The sequence below is a fragment of the Pelobates fuscus genome, chromosome 1 (genome assembly GCF_036172605.1).
Source record: "Pelobates fuscus isolate aPelFus1 chromosome 1, aPelFus1.pri, whole genome shotgun sequence".
NCBI lineage: Eukaryota > Metazoa > Chordata > Amphibia > Anura > Pelobatidae > Pelobates > Pelobates fuscus.
Genome location: NC_086317.1, coordinates 427,214,774 through 427,235,174, shown reverse-complemented (window position 1 = coordinate 427,235,174; position 20,401 = coordinate 427,214,774). Strand labels below are relative to the sequence as shown.

The 20,401-nt window shown below is 40.5% G+C and overlaps 1 protein-coding gene across 1 annotated transcript in view; it reads left to right on the top strand.

Moving 5' to 3' along the window:
* Positions 1-20,401, top strand: part of FREM2 (FRAS1 related extracellular matrix 2) — a 185,789-nt gene that overhangs the window by 10,604 nt on the left and 154,784 nt on the right. The gene's annotated exons all lie outside the window — the stretch shown is intronic.

The following is a 20,401-nucleotide window of genomic DNA, read 5'->3' as shown; positions in this document are numbered from 1 at the left end:
ATTTGGATACCCATTACAGTGTGCCTGGGCACAGCTGTCACACCCCCTGTGCCTGCTTCTGTGTGCTACAATTAAAAATAGTGATTATGGAATATAAATGTGCACTGTAAATAAATATTACAAACACAACATTTTAACATGGTCAGCCAATATGCTAAAATGGTTCTAACTTGTCAAAATATTTGCACAGTTTAAACTGATATTTGTTAGTGTGAATTTGTTTCGATTTTTGTTTTTGTACTTCTATTATATTAGTTATGCCTTAATGTTTCAGAAATAGTAGTTGCCATGTATTTAGCAAAATGACTCCAGTCGTTTCTATCTGACAGCTGTTGGGTATAAAGTGATGCATGTGGAAAAAATGCTTTGGCGTATTTATAATTACCGGCCACTTGATACTTATTTATAGTGTAAGGACTGGAGTTTGTTTTTTTAATATGTATGTGGTACTGAACTTTCTCTTAAAAGACACTTGGACAGTAGGCACATTCACTGAATTAAATTTTTGCATTTAATTTCTACCATACATGTGACAGAATCCCTTGAATATCCTTGGGGTTTGATTGCTTCAGTGAACAATCCAAGCACCATAATCACTGCAGCGCAATGTCGTGGTTATGGAGCAAGGAGTCCCACTTCCTCCTCTCCCATCAGTTGAAAGCCAATGGAACTTCCATTTTCTCTCCTGAGCTAGCAGAAGTTTCTACTCTGGAACGTCAGACCCTCGGCCAATGGTACTGGAGTTAGGGAGTGGGATCTGGAGTACCAAGAGTAAGAAGTCAAACTACTTAAAAATATTTTATTATGTTTATAATCTTAACAAATTTACTGCCATATACCCTTGGACTCAAAGGGGCACTCAGAGTGCTAAAACACATACACTGTGCTGTAGAGGTTAAAGTGGCAGTTGTCACCCACACAAAGGAGTCATACTATATTCAGTTTTTTGTGATTATGCTAAAGCAGATGTTCCCCCTCCATTTTACATATATGAATTTTGTCCTAATTTGAACATCATGCATTGGATGAGAAGTACCAGTAGATGCCTTCAGTTTACTGGCTACATTGGGGCTTCTACTCTACTTCTACTAGACAGCCACTAGAGCGCACGTCCTGCTTCATAGCACAGAAAACCTGTGCTAGAGCATTGCTGGACGTCCTCACGCTGTGTGAGGACCTTTCAGCGTCGTTCAATTCCCCATAGGAAAGCATTGAAAAGCATTTTCAATGCTTTCCTATGGGGAGCTCTAATGCGCATGCATGGCATTGCCGCGCATGCGCATTAGGTCTCCCCGGCCGGCCGGCAGGATCAGTCTTACCCACCAGCTGACGTAATGCAGAGGAGGAGAAGCAGCGACGTGGGACATTATACATCGATATAGTTGCATTAGGCCAGTCCATGGGTTTGTAAACATACAATAAACATTATACAGTGGTCTGTGTAAATAAAAAAATGTGTTTATACATTTGATATTGCAATTGTATAACACAATCTGTATTGCAATTGATACAGAACTTCATACTTCATAAAAAGGTTAGGCAAGTAGTAGCCAGTGAGTGCTTCAACGTTGCCCTTATCAAGTGGTTGTCTGGCACAAGAGCTGCATATTAACAATAAATCCTGAAATATATATTTTTTATAGCCATCCCAGAAAAAAATTGCACTGGTTAATGCAGCCTCCGTGCCCTGGTTCTATGTGTTTTCAGGAAGGAAAACTCACAGACACCTGACACTAAGACTAGGATCACACCTTACTCTGTCCAGGCATGTTACATCCAAATGTTTTTTTGCAAACACCCCTTTAACATTTCAGTCAGTATTCTACTTAATGATCTTATGTCATTGTTATCTTCACATTCCACATCTTAATGCTTTGCTTGCCTAAATAGAATGGCTTAACCTTTTCTTGCCCCAGACAGGCAAGAGCAACGCTCTGGGCCTTAGCTCTCTAAAGCCCAATAACAAATTATATTGCTGACTTTTGTGGCGAATGGACATGTTTTAGCTGAGATTTTTTTTTTTTTACTAGCTTGCATACTTGTCCTGTTGCTCACAAAATTTATTTCCCTCGGTCATGTAAATACAGAGTTTCAAATCTCAAAGATATTTACTATATAGGTGCTTGTAAGGAAAGAACATGTGCAGGATTCTTTGCCTAAACGGAAGCATTCAGTGCCTCTCTACGTTTGGAATATAACTTAACATATTGAAGGGAATTGTAAATTTTGTCTAAATCGCAGAGGTGTGCAAACAAATCTATGATATCTGCTTTTTAAATGGAATCGAATTTTATTTGCCTTGTAAACTCCCCACGATTGCAATTTCAAAATTGATTCAAATTATTAAAAAGTGCAGGTAGGGATCTAAATTTGCCACAGTCAGAACAAATTGGCTCTTTTTTAGGGTGTACCCAGGAACACCTGGGAAACATGAATTCAGTGATACTTTGTCATGTTGTTAATAGAGTCCTTTTAACCCCTTAAGGACACATGACATGTGTGACATGTCATGATTCCCTTTTTATTCCAGAAATTTGGTCCTTAAGGGGTTAAATAATACTTCACCTGAAAAATCATTAACAAAATTAAAATGAGGAATTGCGCTTCCTGTTTCTGCATGTTACATCTTATACTAACCATTTTAATTTAATAATAAACAAAACTCCCCTTTCTGCCTAGGTAAAATCATTTACAACATTTATTTGTATAATTTTTTATTTCAAAATATTTCTTAAAAAAATGATTTGTCTGCATACAACAAATTGGCAAAAGTGCATCGCTCCATTTGTGGAGTACAATGAGTGAACAATTTAGACAGTCTGCTTAGGATCTATTATTTCATTTGAGAATAACATACTTATCTTTCTGTTGGCCTGACCCTCCCATATAAATACACATCAAAGCATTTGCAGTGTGGCTCAGGTAGATTCTGGCAGAATGTCAACAGCACAGACATTTTGTTTTCATGTTCCTGGGAAAAATCCAAGTTCTGAAAGAATAAACACATTAGAGAGAGAATTCAAGGACTCTTTACGGAGTACAAGGGGGGGAAATGCTCTGAAAAATACTTAGAGTTGCCTCATGTCTTTGAGCTATTTTGTATTGGCTCTTAAACTTTGTAATGTTTCCATAGCTATGTTATGTGTCATTTACTGTATCAGCCCAGAGCATAATGTGGACTATTCATGTGTATTGGTAGAAGATAGCACAACATTTATTTTTAAATTTGGATTTGTAAACATGCAAAGAAATGAATTACGGATACTTATTTTAGGGGAAATATAAGGTTTTATCATTTGAATTTTATTGATTATATTCTAATTTGCCAGCAGAACCTTTTTTATCCTAGACGCTTAGTTTGTTATAGATTGGGGTGTCAATCTGTCCTGCAATAAATTGCACTCTGTCATTTGATTATATAGAAATGCAGTACTCGGTACAGTTCTTTAAATTAGGGTCTTCCTTAGTTCTAACTGAATAAGCAAATGCTTGGTAATGGAAGAAGTGGCCTTTATTCCAACATTAAAGAAGTGTGCAACATCTATATACCACAGCTTTTTAAAGAATATTAGAAGGATTGCAATTGACCTATGGGTGATAGACTGTGTCTCACTATTTTCACAGAAGTTGAATACTGGATTTTGTTTTTCTCCCCAATTCCTGGGGAGATCCAATACTCAAAATTAGTGGCCTTAACATTTTTGGAAAGCCCCCAAAACATTTATCTCCACTTATGTGGTGGAAATGATATATATTGACCCATCTTCCCTGTGTTTCTCTGCTGGATAGTGCATATATTACCAAATTCAAAAACACCATGATACCCAGTCTAATATAAAAACATTTTTGCAAACACAGCCCCCTATTTTATTTGTCAAGGGGACAAAAGTATTTTGGGCCATTGTAAGAATCTATTACTGCGGTTCCTCTAACATCTATTATTCTCAACAATATGCAGATTTAAAGCCTCTAACATCTGTTAGAAAAAGGTAAAATATAACTGCAGAGTTGTCAGGGTTCTGTACAAGTTGATACAAAATGAAAACGCTGTGTATATGTTGTTAATGTCAAGCAGCATTAACCCCTTAATGAACATATCCATAACCCTTTAACGATCACAATCGTGTGCTAGCATGGAATGACTTCTTTATTTTAGAATTGCAGCTCTGGTTTGCTATAAAGGAATGATTCTGTCATTGGTATTGAAGGGATTAATATTCCCACTAAATTTGCTCAAAATAGTTCAATGGGATAGCTGATCTACACAAGTCCTTATCCACAGATGCACAAATCTATGATTTATGGATTACTGGGGCATTTCTTAGAAACAGACTCTAAGTGGTTCGCCATGTTCCAAAGCATGGAGCGTTAACCCCTTAAGGACACGTGACCTGTCATGATTCCCTTTTATTCCAGAAGTTTGGTCCTTAAGGGGTTAAATAATTTATTTTATTTTTTTGCAAGTGCACATTTACACACTAAACAGAATTTTATTGAAATAGTGCACCTCTCACCCCAATACAAAAAATATATAAATCTTCACTTTATCTAACTTTTCATCTTTCCTTTAAACCTATGTTTTTCAATTCACTGTATGTTAAATGAACCCTACTGGTTGAGAATTACATGTACTGACCTATTTTTCCTCTGACACTCATTTTATCCATTGAAGCAGTGGTGTCAAAGAAACAGAGCAGAGTTTTGGAAAAGCATTTAAGTGTGACATGCTGTGTAGTTAACCAAATCATGAATTTGCTGATCCCAGAGCTTATTTTTCCCCCCTTTGCACCCCCTGTAACCTTGTATAGCGAGTTAATCCTTGCTTAAGCCGAACACTGATGTAACGTAATATTTCATTATTTCAAATCATATCAAAGTTGTTTAAATAAGACATTTTAATATTTGGCAATTTTAGTTTTTATCTCCCTTAAATTTTACTAAAAGAGCACAAATTGGACTCACCTCCTCTATAAGCATAGAAAAGGGCTTATCGCCCGCCCTACCACCAGCCATGAAAGTAAATTTTTTGCCACAAATTCTCATGCACGATTGGGAGGATAAGGGTGTGTATATATATATATATATATATATATATATATATATATTTTTTTTTTTTTTTTTTGCAGGGTTCATATATCAAGGGCCGATTTATTTTAAACCATTTTTGTTAATGAGCATACATTTTTTAATTTTTCAGTATATCTTGAAGCTTAGATTATTTTTTTATTGGGACGTCTGTGATTGGGCAGCCACATAAAGTCTTGGTGGGGTTAGAAGAGGGGGGCTTGCAGAGACTTCAGACAAGATATCTGCAGGTTTTGCAAGATGTTTTAAAATATGCCTCCAATGAAAAAAATTATAATTAAAAGCATGCATGTTTTCATTGGAGGTAAAACCACTAAATAGTGATGCATTTTGTAAAATTTTACATTGGTAGTTGTGTCCCTTTAAATATGAGAGTTAGAATACACATTATAGGGATTAGGATAGATGTTAAGGAGTAGAAAGCATTATATGTACAGATGTCGCGAACATAAAATTTTCCGTTCGCGAACAGCGAACGCGAACTTCCGCAAATGTTTGCGAACCGCCGTAGACTTCAATAGGCAGGCGAATTTTAAAACCCACAGGGACTCTTTCTGGCCACAATAGTGATGGAAAAGTTGTTTCAAGGGGACTAACACCTGGACTGTGGCATGTCGGAGGGGGATCCATGGCAAAACTCCCATGGAAAATTACATAGTTGATGCAGAGTCTGGTTTTAATCCATAAAGGGCATAAATCACCTAACATTCCCAAATTGTTTGGAATAACGTGCTTTAACACATCAGGTATGCTGTTGTATCGATCGGGTAGTGTAAGGGTTATGCCCGCTTCACAGTGACAGACCAAACTCCCTGTTTAACGCACCGCAAACAACCGCAAACAGTCCATTTGCACAACCGCAAACTCCCCATTTGCACAAGGTTGGATACCAAGCTAGCCATGTCCCGTTCCTTGTCTTCACTGATGTCATTGAAGGTCTCTTCCTCCACCCAGCCACGTACAACACCAAGGGTCCCCGAAAGGTGACAACAAGCCCCCTGTATTTTTTTTTAAATGTACACTACTGTTACACCAGATATGAGTTGCACTGGTGTGACACTGTGCCCTGGCAGGCCCTGAAACACACACGTGTGAAGGAAACTGACTGCTATTATATTACAGTCAAAAAAGTTTTGTTTTTTTTAAATGTAAGCTATTGTGACACCAGATATGAGTGGTGGCACTGGGCAAGTGGGCACAGTATACGCTGTGAGCCTGACACACACGCTAGCAGGCAGGCAACTGCAATTAGATTACAAAGAGAAAAAAAAGCAGACTGATGTTCTAGCCCTAAAAAGGGCTTTTTTGGGGTGCTGTCCTTACAGCAGAGATCAGATGAGTCCTTCAGGACTGTAGTGGACACTGAATATACTAGCCTAGCTATCGATTTCCCTATTTAATCAGCAGCAGCTACACTGTCCCCCCTCTCACTAAGAATGCAGCTTCCGGGGGGCGGGGCCTAGCTGTCATGGAGGAAAGACGCACTTCGTGTGAGCTCCCTCAATATCTCACTTTAAGCAGCTATCAACAAGCGAATTTCACCCCAGAAGGGGATGACCCAGCAATGTTGCTCCTACTTGACCGACCCGACATGCTTAATAGCGGTCAGCAACTCGACAGAGTCTTACTTACCTCCGAAAAGAAAATGTTACTTGCGCTTTCTCCTTAATCCCTATGTATATTTAGACAAATGGAGGTCATTTAGTTGCTCCAATGGCCATTGGAGGGAATGCCCGCCTGCCAACGTCAAGGCAGACCCCCCTAAGCGGGTCCTAACACTGACCCTTCAGCCTGCTTCCTTGAGCTTCTGGCAAAGATATCTCTAATGAGACAGAAAGGGGTATTTTTTATATACACCCCTATACTTATTAACCCTTAATAGGGAACACATGGGATGGGTAGCAGCATTGTAACCAGGCTGTGTGATGCAAAGTAAATACAAATACAAAAAGAGAAGTCCTGCGCTTAAGCAGCAAGGACTACAACACACATCAGCCCCAATATATAGTAAAAACCAAAGAAAAGAAAATGTTACTTGCGCTTTCTCCTTAATCCCTATGTATATTTAGACAAATGGAGGTCATTTAGTTGCTCCAATGGCCATTGGAGGGAATGCCCGCCTGCCAACGTCAAGGCAGACCCCCCTAAGCGGGTCCTAACACTGACCCTTCAGCCTGCTTCCTTGAGCTTCTGGCAAAGATATCTCTAATGAGACAGAAAGGGGTATTTTTTATATACACCCCTATACTTATTAACCCTTATTAGGGAACACATGGGATGGGTAGCAGCATTGTAACCAGGCTGTGTGATGCAAAGTAAATACAAATACAAAAAGAGAAGTCCTGCGCTTAAGCAGCAAGGACTACAACACACATCAGCCCCAATATATAGTAAAAACCAAAGAAAAGAAAATGTTACTTGCACTTTCTCCTTAATCCCTATGTATATTTAGACAAATGGAGGTCATTTAGTTGCTCCAATGGCCATTGGAGGGAATGCCCGCCTGCCAACGTCAAGGCAGACCCCCCTAAGCGGGTCCTAACACTGACCCTTCAGCCTGCTTCCTTGAGCTTCTGGCAAAGATATCTCTAATGAGACAGAAAGGGGTATTTTTTATATACACCCCTATACTTATTAACCCTTAATAGGGAACACATGGGATGGGTAGCAGCATTGTAACCAGGCTGTGTGATGCAAAGTAAATACAAATACAAAAAGAGAAGTCCTGCGCTTAAGCAGCAAGGACTACAACACACATCAGCCCCAATATATAGTAAAAACCAAAGAAAAGAAAATGTTACTTGCGCTTTCTCCTTAATCCCTATGTATATTTAGACAAATGGAGGTCATTTAGTTGCTCCAATGGCCATTGGAGGGAATGCCCGCCTGCCAACGTCAAGGCAGACCCCCCTAAGCGGGTCCTAACACTGACCCTTCAGCCTGCTTCCTTGAGCTTCTGGCAAAGATATCTCTAATGAGACAGAAAGGGGTATTTTTTATATACACCCCTATACTTATTAACCCTTAATAGGGAACACATGGGATGGGTAGCAGCATTGTAACCAGGCTGTGTGATGCAAAGTAAATACAAATACAAAAAGAGAAGTCCTGCGCTTAAGCAGCAAGGACTACAACACACATCAGCCCCAATATATAGTAAAAACCAAAGAAAAGAAAATGTTACTTGCGCTTTCTCCTTAATCCCTATGTATATTTAGACAAATGGAGGTCATTTAGTTGCTCCAATGGCCATTGGAGGGAATGCCCGCCTGCCAACGTCAAGGCAGACCCCCCTAAGCGGGTCCTAACACTGACCCTTCAGCCTGCTTCCTTGAGCTTCTGGCAAAGATATCTCTAATGAGACAGAAAGGGGTATTTTTTATATACACCCCTATACTTATTAACCCTTAATAGGGAACACATGGGATGGGTAGCAGCATTGTAACCAGGCTGTGTGATGCAAAGTAAATACAAATACAAAAAGAGAAGTCCTGCGCTTAAGCAGCAAGGACTACAACACACATCAGCCCCAATATATAGTAAAAACCAAAGAAAAGAAAATGTTACTTGCGCTTTCTCCTTAATCCCTATGTATATTTAGACAAATGGAGGTCATTTAGTTGCTCCAATGGCCATTGGAGGGAATGCCCGCCTGCCAACGTCAAGGCAGACCCCCCTAAGCGGGTCCTAACACTGACCCTTCAGCCTGCTTCCTTGAGCTTCTGGCAAAGATATCTCTAATGAGACAGAAAGGGGTATTTTTTATATACACCCCTATACTTATTAACCCTTAATAGGGAACACATGGGATGGGTAGCAGCATTGTAACCAGGCTGTGTGATGCAAAGTAAATACAAATACAAAAAGAGAAGTCCTGCGCTTAAGCAGCAAGGACTACAACACACATCAGCCCCAATATATAGTAAAAACCAAAGAAAAGAAAATGTTACTTGCGCTTTCTCCTTAATCCCTATGTATATTTAGACAAATGGAGGTCATTTAGTTGCTCCAATGGCCATTGGAGGGAATGCCCGCCTGCCAACGTCAAGGCAGACCCCCCTAAGCGGGTCCTAACACTGACCCTTCAGCCTGCTTCCTTGAGCTTCTGGCAAAGATATCTCTAATGAGACAGAAAGGGGTATTTTTTATATACACCCCTATACTTATTAACCCTTAATAGGGAACACATGGGATGGGTAGCAGCATTGTAACCAGGCTGTGTGATGCAAAGTAAATACAAATACAAAAAGAGAAGTCCTGCGCTTAAGCAGCAAGGACTACAACACACATCAGCCCCAATATATAGTAAAAACCAAAGAAAAGAAAATGTTACTTGCGCTTTCTCCTTAATCCCTATGTATATTTAGACAAATGGAGGTCATTTAGTTGCTCCAATGGCCATTGGAGGGAATGCCCGCCTGCCAACGTCAAGGCAGACCCCCCTAAGCGGGTCCTAACACTGACCCTTCAGCCTGCTTCCTTGAGCTTCTGGCAAAGATATCTCTAATGAGACAGAAAGGGGTATTTTTTATATACACCCCTATACTTATTAACCCTTAATAGGGAACACATGGGATGGGTAGCAGCATTGTAACCAGGCTGTGTGATGCAAAGTAAATACAAATACAAAAAGAGAAGTCCTGCGCTTAAGCAGCAAGGACTACAACACACATCAGCCCCAATATATAGTAAAAACCAAAGAAAAGAAAATGTTACTTGCGCTTTCTCCTTAATCCCTATGTATATTTAGACAAATGGAGGTCATTTAGTTGCTCCAATGGCCATTGGAGGGAATGCCCGCCTGCCAACGTCAAGGCAGACCCCCCTAAGCGGGTCCTAACACTGACCCTTCAGCCTGCTTCCTTGAGCTTCTGGCAAAGATATCTCTAATGAGACAGAAAGGGGTATTTTTTATATACACCCCTATACTTATTAACCCTTAATAGGGAACACATGGGATGGGTAGCAGCATTGTAACCAGGCTGTGTGATGCAAAGTAAATACAAATACAAAAAGAGAAGTCCTGCGCTTAAGCAGCAAGGACTACAACACACATCAGCCCCAATATATAGTAAAAACCAAAGAAAAGAAAATGTTACTTGCGCTTTCTCCTTAATCCCTATGTATATTTAGACAAATGGAGGTCATTTAGTTGCTCCAATGGCCATTGGAGGGAATGCCCGCCTGCCAACGTCAAGGCAGACCCCCCTAAGCGGGTCCTAACACTGACCCTTCAGCCTGCTTCCTTGAGCTTCTGGCAAAGATATCTCTAATGAGACAGAAAGGGGTATTTTTTATATACACCCCTATACTTATTAACCCTTAATAGGGAACACATGGGATGGGTAGCAGCATTGTAACCAGGCTGTGTGATGCAAAGTAAATACAAATACAAAAAGAGAAGTCCTGCGCAGGACTTCTCTTTTTGTATTTGTATTTACTTTGCATCACACAGCCTGGTTACAATGCTGCTACCCATCCCATGTGTTCCCTATTAAGGGTTAATAAGTATAGGGGTGTATATAAAAAATACCCCTTTCTGTCTCATTAGAGATATCTTTGCCAGAAGCTCAAGGAAGCAGGCTGAAGGGTCAGTGTTAGGACCCGCTTAGGGGGGTCTGCCTTGACGTTGGCAGGCGGGCATTCCCTCCAATGGCCATTGGAGCAACTAAATGACCTCCATTTGTCTAAATATACATAGGGATTAAGGAGAAAGCGCAAGTAACATTTTCTTTTCTTTGGTTTTTACTATATATTGGGGCTGATGTGTGTTGTAGTCCTTGCTGCTTAAGCGCAGGACTTCTCTTTTTGTATTTGTATTTACTTTGCATCACACAGCCTGGTTACAATGCTGCTACCCATCCCATGTGTTCCCTATTAAGGGTTAATAAGTATAGGGGTGTATATAAAAAATACCCCTTTCTGTCTCCTTAGAGATATCTTTGCCAGAAGCTCAAGGAAGCAGGCTGAAGGGTCAGTGTTAGGACCCGCTTAGGGGGGTCTGCCTTGACGTTGGCAGGCGGGCATTCCCTCCAATGGCCATTGGAGCAACTAAATGACCTCCATTTGTCTAAATATACATAGGGATTAAGGAGAAAGCGCAAGTAACATTTTCTTTTCTTTGGTTTTTACTATATATTGGGGCTGATGTGTGTTGTAGTCCTTGCTGCTTAAGCGCAGGACTTCTCTTTTTGTATTTGTATTTACTTTGCATCACACAGCCTGGTTACAATGCTGCTACCCATCCCATGTGTTCCCTATTAAGGGTTAATAAGTATAGGGGTGTATATAAAAAATACCCCTTTCTGTCTCATTAGAGATATCTTTGCCAGAAGCTCAAGGAAGCAGGCTGAAGGGTCAGTGTTAGGACCCGCTTAGGGGGGTCTGCCTTGACGTTGGCAGGCGGGCATTCCCTCCAATGGCCATTGGAGCAACTAAATGACCTCCATTTGTCTAAATATACATAGGGATTGAGGAGAAAGCGCAAGTAACATTTTCTTTTCTTTGGTTTTTACTATATATTGGGGCTGATGTGTGTTGTAGTCCTTGCTGCTTAAGCGCAGGACTTCTCTTACTTACCTCCGCATGGCAAGTGTGGCCTGGTGCTCACCGGGCGGCAGAGGCGGCCGATCTCCCGATCCTGGGATGCCCAGGAGCAGCTACTTCCCGGCAGGAGCTCCGTTACTCCCCCCCTCAGACCTGTGGGGGTTATCCCGGTCTACCACTGAGAGACTGTCTGGAGCTAATGGACGCACAGAGCACAGCCGCCCAGGCTAACATACTCGTCTGCGACTCTCCCAATATGGCGGCAGCCGCGTGTCCTCCTGGTACCAGCAAAGCATGGCAGGATATTGAGTCTTTGCTGGACAGACTCTTTAATCAATTTTGGAAGCAAATAACAAGCAGGAAGCCCCAACAAGCTCCACCACAGCCTCAACAAGCTCCACCACAGCTAAGCGAAGCAGTCCCCATTAAAATCCACCAACGCAAAAGGCGTCGAAGACGGGACCGGAGGCACAAACAGAAAGGCAGAGCCTGCCCCACATCAAGCACTCGCCTCCACCTTAAGCCACCACAATCCCGCACCGGATGTGAAGCACCACCGGGACAGATCCGACCACCCGACAAAACAAGCTTCCACCACCTCAAGCCGCGAACCAGGCACTCAGCCAGAGACTTGCCTTTGTTGTTCCATTTATCAGGGACTCCCAGGGTCTGCACCTGGTGCCCAGAAGGGATCGGATGAGCACAAGCAGTAAACAGCAGCCTGCCAAGCAAGTCCCACTATAGCCGATCCTCCACACCATGCCTTTGATCACATGAACTGCTCTCTGCACATAAACTAATTGTAAAGTAGCAAGCATTTAAACATGTCCTTATTTCACCTCCTAAAGAGTTTATTGTCGTAGTTCCTTACATGCCTTTACCTTAACCGCTCATGTATTATGTTATTCACTAGTCTCATCTCATGGGGCGACTCACACTTGATTTATAACTAGTGGTGGAGCTGCTGATATAAATACACAGTTGATAATGTGCAAGCTACACCCTAAACATGACAGCCATTTTTCACAACAATGTACTGCTATATACTTATGCCCTCAGTGCAACTAGCCATGATATATGCACGTTCAGCCTAGCATGCTCAAATATAACACACTTCTGTCTAAAAAAAAAAAAAGCATGCAGCTTCCGAATGAATCTAAATTGTATGCTGTCTAGGAGGTGGGAGGGTCCGGGAGGGAGGGTCTGCTGCTGATTGGCTGGAATGTGTCTGCTGACTGTGAGGTACAGGGTCAAAGTTTACTCAATGATGACGAATAGGGGGCGGACCGAACATCGCATATGTTCGCCTTCCGTGGCGAACGCTAACAAGCTATGTTCGCTAGCGAACCATTTGGGACATCTCTAATTATATGTGATCTTGGTTAAAGGTTAGGCTAGGAGTTGGGGGTTAAAGATTAAGGATAGGCTAGTGATGCATTAAGAGGCTGTGAATAAAAGAGCACTACTACTCCACAGACAGTTAATTAAAAGGTAGATATAAATTGTGCAAAAAATACTTTTGTACTTACATTATATACCAGGCTGTCCTGGCACATGCAGGGCATACAATGCAAATTAGTTTAACCCCCATGATGCTATGCAGAAATGTGTACTGTGAGGCTGCAACCATGTGTACAGCATTGCTACTACAGTCACATAAGTTATAAAACAATGTGTAAAGCGTTGCGGAGTATGCTGGCGCTATATAAATAACAATAATAATAATTATATTTAAAGTAAAATTTATGGTAATTAAGGTCAAGTTGCCAACTAGTTTTAGTAGTGTACAGAAAAAGCAGACAGAAATTATCTGGCTGTGAGTGATGGTATTTGTGCAGAGAAGGGTCCCGACAGTGCCCTTAGGCCGGGTACTGGTATGGAACCCCCTTTCATTCTTCACACAGTGATTATGAATGAAGCAAAGCAAATACATAGTTCCAGGGCGCCTGTCGGATCCCTGTCAAACCCCTGGGCCCTTAATCCTACTCTCTGTTTGTAGCCCACCAACACGGGCATACACTAGGCCTACTATCTCTTAGGAGCTAGGAATACACACTATATCCTGTTGGCAGCTGCTGCTGCAATAATTCACAAGCAAAGTGTGCCTCACTGGTAATGATTTCACTTGTAGTCCACAATATGTAGATTGCAAACTGCGGTGCAGATATTGGACTGCAGGGGTACAATTGGCTCACACACTGCACACTCTTGAATACAGGGTTCCATTTTACCTAAGGGGACATTCATCTGTTGGTGCAAATGCCGATACATGCTCACACAGGGTGGCAACTTTGTTAAATTGCTATTGTGATAGTAAATCCATGACAACACATGTCAGTTTCAGTGATGAATGATGCACGAGGATGATTAGCTTATTGCTAGAAAATCATTCTGACCTTCTTGTTTTCTTAACTGTGCACTCCTAGGCACAGAATAAGCTCATTTAAACCCGTGTTTGTCTCTTGACATCTGCCTTTGTCAAGTAAAAACAGCACTATTTTGCTTGTCGTTCTTGCATTGGTTATACAGTTTTAGTTGTACATCCTGATTTATGTCAAAATATGCATTTCACATTTGCGAATCTACTGCAGTGACAGGGTTAAGAATTAACAAATTCTGCTGTCATTAGCAAATGTGCTAACAGGGAGCAATGACGCGTGTCACTTTATGTCATGCTTATTCAGTGCTTGAAAGACCAAAGGAACATATACACGCTGTACACATAGACTGTTTTATGATTTCCAAATTAACATACCTTGTTAAGAATGGCAACATGTACTTTCATGATTACCCAAGGTTACATTTCTACTGAAAATTTGAACCATTTTGCAAATCGTTCTCCTAAAGTCTTCTGTCTTACTTCTTTTACGGTCCTTTACTTCCTATTGACTTTTCCTTTTCTTCCACTATTCTGTTAATTAAATCCACTGATTTCTTTTCAATTAAAATAGAATGGACGTTTCATAATGGTGAAACACAGAGCTTTGTTTTAAAATATCTATATAAATCCCAACCATGTAAATATCTGCCATGGTAGGGTGTCAGTGGGTTCCAATGGAAAATAATTCTCCTGTTTCTTGATCATTGGTCACAGTGCAGTAAGTTGTACAATATCATTTAAAATCCTTTTTTTAAGCTTCAAGTAAAGATGGGAGAAATTGAGGGATATTTATCAAATTGCTTTGAAATAAAGTTCCACCATTCTTTTGAACGTATTTATTAATTAGTTTAAAATTGATTTAAAAAAAATAAGTTTTCTTTGTGGTAGATTCCACCAGAATTCAAAGAAAGTGCCATTTCAGAAGACCACCAAATTTAAAACGGTGGAAAAAAGAAAAGTTAAACAGAATATTTTTATGCTGGAAAAAGTGTCAAAATGATTGATAAATCCATTGTGTCTCTGAAATATATTGGCACATTCATAATGCTGGTTAGGGTATAAAATAAGCAACCGATGAAAAAAGCAGACACATTTACTACATTTTATCAAAATTCGATGTCGAAGTGTTGCTGATACTCTGATAAATCTCCCCTAATGTATTGGTCAGCTGCTCATTCAAATTATCTAAACACTGGCACCTCCATTATTGGGCTTGATCATGCTATGGGAGCTGCTTCAATTTGCCTATCCTGTGCTAAGTAGTCTTGATCTTAGGAACAGTGACTTTTGTTGTTTGCACATATTTCATTTTTAATGGCTATTGTACAAGAAGGTCAGTTAACTCACAATGTTATATCTTGTAATACAAACAGTGGATCAAGCACTAGATCAGTTCCATAGATATGTAGCAGAAACAATCCTGCCGAGGGTCTCTCTCTTCCTTGTTAAATAATTTCTAATAGTTCACAGTAGGTGGATGGTTGCGCTTCCAGTAGATGTATATGAAACAAACGAAAATTCAATGGTGTAGTGTCTCTCTGTATAGGGAGCGCAGAATATGTGGAGAGCCACTCACATTCAATAGAGTTTTACACCAGCCCAGCGTTTCTGTGCCTGCGCGGAACAATCCCTGCCTGAGGATATATGGCCAACGGCGCCACCATCACCTCTACCTCGCTGCCTAGGTGTTCTCTTTGACTCTGACCTCTCCTTCACCCCTCATGTCCAGTTGATTGAAAAATCCTGCCGCTTCCATCTCAAAAATCTAGCTTGCATCCGCCTCTAGTTAAGCTAAGGTGCTGGTCCATGCCGTTGTTCTTTCTCGCCTTGATTACTACAAACCCCTTCTCAGTGGTCTTACGTGTTCCCAGATTGCACCGCTGCAATCTATTATGAATGATGCGGCGAGGCTCATTTTCCTGTCCGCCCGCACCTCCCACGCCTCCCCCCTCTGTCAGTCCCTACATTGGCTTCCAGTTAGATAAAGGGCTCAATTTAAGTTTCTGGTGCTTGTTTCCAAGTCACTACATAATGCTGCTCCAACCTACCTATCCTCCCTAATACACAAGTATTTGCTGTTGAGGCCCCTGCGCTCTGCAAAAGACCTACTTCTATCCTCTGTCCTTACTCCCATCTTACTCACCTCCAAGACATCTCCAGATATGTACCTTTTCTGTGAAACTCCCTTCCCTTCTTTGTTAGACTTTCACCCAGTCTCCATTCCTTCAAAAAATCTTTGAAAACACACTTCTTCAGTAAAGCATATCATTTAAAATAGTTTTCATTCCACCCCTCCCCCCTATGACTCCTATCCTGCAACTGTCAAAAATAACCTAAGTTCTCAGTGAATACTTTTCTAGCAACCTACTTCATTACCCCTACTTATACCCTTTGTGTCACTATACCCCACTCCTTCTAGCATGTAAGCTCATTGAGCAGGGCCCTCAACCCCTGTGTTCCAGTGTGTCCATTTGTCTGGTTAAAATAACGTGTCTGTTAGTCCACCCATTGTACAGTGCTACGGAATTTGCTGGTGCTATGTAAATAATAAAATAATAATAATATGGTATGTCCTCCTCTATGGAATGTAAGGCCTACACTGGACAAGTAATAGAGCTTTTACGAGCACAATCTAAGGGTATTGCTCAATCCTTAGTGCCTTGATGCAACCATCCACCTACTGTGAACATCCGTAGTGGGGATTTGTAGGACGATGTTATATCCATCAGTGTGAGTAAAATTCACAGTCTTGTATTTAAGAGCTTTGTATGTAAGATGGTGGATAAGTCATGTTTGGTGTCACTGTACCCAGCTCATTAAACTAAAGTTAAACAATGCATATACTAATGGATCTTAACTTGGTGCCATAGAAAGAGGTGGCAAAAACTCAGAACATGTATAGAAAGTAAACAAAGGTCCAGGCACAGGGATAACACTGGTCCAATGCAAACTATATTGGAAGCAAAAGACAAAATCTTGACTCCCACGGGTCTATCAAGCCATGGCCTTTTACCTTCCCATAAAGTCTGCATTCACTGTTACCTCTGTGTCTAGACCCTTCTCTTTTTTCTGTACCTAACTCATTGTCAGTGTCCTTATGTACTCTTAATCTTTAGCCCAATCCTTAAATATTTTGGCCTGTGTTACAGCAATGGAATTTAAAATAAAATATCTTGTCTATGTACAGTGACCACATTTCAGATCCATAGTTCATAGTTTCCAAAATTGCTTTCCTGGAAACTTTAAATATCCATCTTGAAATAGATTGAAAAGGAAGCTTGCAGTAATGTGACCTGCATTGGGAAGGCATGAATGCAACAGATGTTTGTAAATATATTCATTGCTACGTTGAAATTGTATTCTGAGCTATTATTATAATGCTGTGTTGGATACATTGCATACGAGGGTTGGCAGAGAGAGATATAAAGATACACAGCCTGTTTCAGAACGCGCAAACATCGATGTATGCTTTTTCATCACAAGAGTGGTATTTAGAGTTAGTCAGATTTTCTGTACTTCTGAATGTGCATCAAAAGTTCTACCACAACACACTGCACATTTCCGTGGATTTCGTATGCAAATGATGCAGACTGATTAGAGAAAGCAGAGATATCCAGCTGCTATCCAAAGAAATGTCCCTCTAACAAATAAGGCTGGAAAATTGTGTAAAGCCAACGCAATCTCCTATAGCTCAGAGCTGCGTGAATATGTGAGGATTGGTTCTTATTGAACTATGCTCAACTAGTGTGCAATATCCAACAATTCATGGTAACATGCTCATTTCTACTGCCATACTCTACACAGCGTTTCTTTTGACTACTTCTTTTTCCAGAGAACCTATTGAGCCCAGTAAGAGTGTCCAACGAGTGTGCCATGGCATGTAATGAATACCCATATGTTCTTTGATAATGGCCTACACTATGCAGCCTTAACATTATGCCTAGCAAGTGGACATTATCCTAGTCCCAACAAGTATGCATTCGCAATTATGCAGCAACGTGCTGCTTTGTTGCCCTGAGCAAAATTTGCACACATTTGATGTGAAAGTCATTAAAACCACTCACAATTGGTATGGCAAAGGAAAAGCAGATGGACTCAAACTCAGACTCTGGAACTGTCGCTAGTTCAATATGCTGTAGTGGTTATGGTTGTTAGAGTGTCCCTTTGAAGAAACCTGCAAATGATTCCACTAAACCACTCGTGTTCCTGTGATATCGACCCTGAACACATTCTGGATGGGAGGAGGTGGAAGGATGGAAGTGAAATAGTGGTTGAGAGAGCAAGTTGCAGGGAGAGGAGGAATGTCAAGAGTGGATAGCAGTGGGGTAGCTGCAAAAACATGCAGCAGAGGAGTGGGCAAAGGATCTGAATAAGGGGGGAGTTCATGTCAACAGAAATGAGGCTGTATTTAAAAATTGCAAAGAATAAATGTTTAGAATTATACGAGTACAGGACCCAGGATATATCCTTCTGTGTTGCCAGCAACGAGTATAAAAGAATGTAATGTATTACCAGAAAAGGAAACATAAAATAAATGATTACATAACTCTAAGGAAAACTGTTTCACTGAAACCTCATGGAACAGTGTGTGTGTCGAGAAGCAGTTAAGGATGAAGACTTAAAGGTAATAGAAAGGTCGTGAAGATTTAGTAGAGAAAAGTGACCTTTGTATTTGACAGAGCACGTCATTACTTTCTTTGTTAAAGGAACATTATAGTCACCTAAATTACTTTTGCTAAATAAAGCAGTTTTAGTGCATAGATCATTCCCCTGCAATTTCACTGCTCAATTCACTGTCATTTAGGAGTTAAATCACTTTGTTTCTGTTTATGCAGCCCTAGTCACACAGAGCCTGCATGAAAAAACTGGTTTCCCTTTCAAACAGATGTAATTTACCTTAAATAATTGTATCTCAATCTCTAAATTGAACTTTAATCACATACAGGAGGCTCTTGCAGGGTCTAGCAAGCTATTAACATAGCAGGGGATAAGAAAATCTTAATTAAACAGAACTTGCAATAAAGAAAGCCCAAATAGGGCTCTCTTTACAGGAAGTGTTTATGGAAGGCTGTGCAAGTCACATGCAGGGAGGTGTGACTAGGGTTCATAAACAAAGGGATTTAACTCCTAAATGGCAGAGAATTGAGCAGTGAGGCTGCAGGGGCATGATCTATACACCAAAACTGCTTCATTAAGCTAAAGTTGTTCAGGTGACTATAGTGTCCCTTTAACCCCTTAAGGACACATGACATGTGTGACATGTCATGATTACCTTTTATTCCAGAGGTTTGGTCCTTAAGGGGTTAAGGCCATCTCAGTTCAGTAAAAGGGTCGAATGAATACCTGATTGAGGATAATAAAGAAAGTTAATAGATCAATCTACTATATACCATGCTGTTCAGTATTTTATAATAATAGAACAGAGTGATTTAGGCATGGGGTTTTCTTGCCAACAGCTCATGAATATGGGCTTACATTTAATGGCCATTGGCTATTGGAGTTACTAAATCACCTCCATTTATTTAAATATACATAGGGATTTGGGCTAGTGTGCAGGTAACTTTTTTGCTTTCGCTCATGAACATTTTTGGAAATACTTACAGTTTATTACAATAAACAATAAAATGACTGATGCATGTATTCATTTGGAGTATAACTTAATATGTTTGCAAAAGATGCAGTATTTAGAAGTCCTCCCCCTTTTCCCCAGAAGAGACTTTCAGTATAATTGAGAAGCCTCTGAATCTGTGTGCGCATGTGTCTGGTCTGAGTTTTGTGGAGGTGCTAAGGGAGATGGAGACACTGATCAGAGAGAAGGCAGGCACTCTTATGTAGAGAGTGCCTGCCACTCCTGTTAGCTCTGGGAACTAATTGACAGCCAGGGAGGTGTTTCATAACTTGTTTTAAAAAGTTCCAATTTCTCATAGCAATCAGCACTTTTATAAAATGGAATTAAAATAGAATACTCCTTACAGATAAAGCACTTCATAAAGCTGATATTGCTGCCTTTGAAGCATGGTATGCCTGCCTTTTAAGTATGGCGGGACATTTGATGACACAAACCTGTCTGGCTTTGGAACATTTAATCTCTTTCTGATATTGCTCAATACTTTGCACTTACTGATCTGTCTGTTGAACTGAGTTAGATTCTATGAATGAAACCACACTTCATCACCTTTTTACCTGCGTACGTTTTTCAGCCCTATGGAGTTGTTTGTTGTTATGGTCTTGCAGTTAATTTGTACAATGTTTCTGCACTCACAGGGCTACTAAATAACCACATGGTCTTAAAGATGCTGTTATTTTAATTAAGTATTCTTCAGTATCTCTGTAGGAAACCTCAAAATTTAGTTTTGCATCCTCCTGCAAATTTGTGTTTGTCGATTGCCT